The sequence below is a fragment of the Ursus americanus genome, chromosome 17, assembly GCF_024610735.1.
Source record: "Ursus americanus isolate L20-20 chromosome 17, mUrsAme1.1.p, whole genome shotgun sequence".
Lineage (NCBI taxonomy): Eukaryota > Metazoa > Chordata > Mammalia > Carnivora > Ursidae > Ursus > Ursus americanus.
The window spans coordinates 61,288,966-61,291,593 of record NC_142143.1 but is presented as its reverse complement, the minus strand read 5'-3'; positions in this window follow the sequence as shown (position 1 = coordinate 61,291,593).

Genomic DNA, 2,628 nt, shown 5'->3' with positions numbered 1-2,628 from the left:
TGCCACCAGCCCTTGGGATAGGGTCTGCACCTGAGGAAAGATGTTTCCGTGGGAAGCCGGCTTTCTGCCCAACGGGCCTCAGGGCCGTGGGCCTCGGGGGTCCCTCCGGCTCCCCAGAGCACAGGGACGAGGTGAGGGGCTTAGGCCATGCCTGGGCCATGTTGTCTCTTCCACCTGGGTGTGTGGCATTTTGTTGACCTGGCTATCTCCACTTGGGATAGGATTTCCACAGCAATAGCATATTGTTAGTCGGAAGCTGTTTTGGCCCCAGGGCGTCTCCGGGCTGTGTTCTTGGGGTTGAACTCCTGCTAGCAAAACCCCTGGGATGAGGGAAGGGCTCAGACTGTGCCTGGGCCCTGTAGTCTCGTCCAGGTCAATGTATGACATTTCCTTCACCTTGCCACAGGCGCTGGTGAGCATGTCTGCACGTGGAGAAGGACTTCCTCGTGGGAAGCCGGTTTCTGTCAAACGGGTCCCAGTGCTGTGCTCCTCTCTTTTCACTCCTGCTGCCAGAAGCCCAGGGAGGAGGGGAGGACTTTCAACATGGCTGGGCACTGGGGTTTCTTCCAGATAAGGGGATGGCATTTGCTTTCCCTTGCCACCAGCCCTTGGTATAGGGTCTGCACCTCAGGAAACTGTTTCCGTGGGAAGCCGGCTTTCTGCCCAACGGGCCTCAGGGCCGTGGGCCTCGGGGGTCCCTCCGGCTCCCCAAAGCACAGGGACGAGGTGAGGGGCTTAGACCATGCCAGGGCCATATTGTTTCTTCCACCTGGGTGTTTAGCAGTTTGTTGACCTGGCTACCCCACTTGGGGTAGGTTTTCCACAGCAAGAGCATATTGTTCATCGAAAGCCGTTTGGGCCCCAGGGGGTCTCCGGGTTGTGTTCGTTGGGGTTGAACTCCTGCTAGCAAAACCGTGGGGATGAGGGAAGGGCTCAGACTGTGCCTGGGCCCTGTGGTCTCTTCCATGTCAGGTTATGGCATTTCCTTCACCTTGCCACAGGCACTGGGGAGCATGTCTGCACGTGGAGAAGGACTTCCTCGTGGGAAGCCGGTTTCTGTCAAACGGGTCCCAGTGCTGTGCTCCTCTCTTTTCACTCCTGCTGCCAGAAGCCCAGGGAGGAGGGGAGGACTTTCAACATGGCTGGGCACTGGGGTTTCTTCCAGAGAAGGGGATGGCATTTGCTTTCCCTTGCCACCAGCTCTTGGGATAGGGTCTGCACCTCAGGAAACTGTTTCCGTGGGAAGCCGGCTTTCTGCCCAACGGGCCTCCGGGCCCTGTGCCTCGGGGGTCCCTCCGGCTCCCCAAAGCACAGGGACGAGGTGAGGGTTTTAGACCATGCCTGGGCCATGTTGTTTCTTCCACTTGGTTGTGTGGCATTTTGTTGACCTGGCTACCCCCACTTGGGATAGGATTTCCACAGCAAGAGCATATTGTTAGTCCGAAGCCGTTTGGGCCCCAGGGGGTCTCCGGTCTGTGTTCCTTGGGGTTGAACTCCTGCTAGCAAAACCGCCGGGATGAGGGAAGGGCTCAGACTGTGCCTGGGCCCTGTGGTCTCTTCCAGGTCAGTGTATGGCATTTCCTTCACCTTGCCACAGGCACTGGGGAGAATGTCTGCACGTGGAGAATGACTAACTCGTGGGAAGTCGGTTTCTGTCAAACGGGTCCCTGTGCTGTGCTCCTCTCTTTTCACTCCTGCTACCATAAGCCCAGGGAGGAGGGGAGGGCTTAGAACATGGCTGGGCACTGGGGTTTCTTCCAGAGAAGGGGATGGCATTTGCTTTCCCTTGCCACCAGCCCTTGGGAGAGGGTCTGCACCTCAGGAAAGCTGTTTCCGTGGGAGGCCGGCTTCCTGCCCAACGGGCCTCAGGGCCGTGGCCCTCGGGGTTCCCTCCGGCTCCCCAGAGCACAGGGACGAGGTGACGGGCTTAGACCATGCCTGGGCCATGTTGTTTCTTCCACCTGGGTGTGTGGCATTTTATTGACCTGGCTACCCCCACTTGGGATAGGATTTCCACAGCAAGAGTATATTGTTAGTTGGAAGACGTTTTGGCCCCAGGGGGTCTCCGGGCTGTGTTCGTTGGGGTTGAACTCCTGCTAGCAAAACCGCCGGGATGAGGGAAGGGCTCAGACTGTGCCTGGGCCCTGTGGTCTCTTCCAGGTCAGTGTATGGCATTTCCTTCACCTTGCCACAGGCACTGGGGAGCATGTCGGCACGTGGAGAAGGACTTCCTCGTGGGAAGCCGGTTTCTGTCAAACGGGTCCGAGGGCTGTGCTCCTCTCTTTTCACTCCTGCTGCCAGAAGCCCAGGGAGGAGGGGAGGACTTTCAACATGGCTGGGCACTGGGGTTTCTTCCAGAGAAGGGGATGGCATTTGCTTTCCCTTGCCACCAGCCCTTGGAATAGGGTCTGCACCTCAGGAAAGCTGTTTCCGTGGGAAGCCGGCTTTCTGCCCAACGGGCCTCCGGGCCGTGTGCCTCGGGGGTCCCTCCGGCTCCACAAAGCACAGGGACGAGGTGAGGGGCTTAGACCATGCCTGGGCCATGTTGTTTGTTCCACTTGGTTGTGTGGCATTTTGTTGACCTGGCTACCTCCATTTGGGATAGGATTTCCACAGCAAGAGCATATT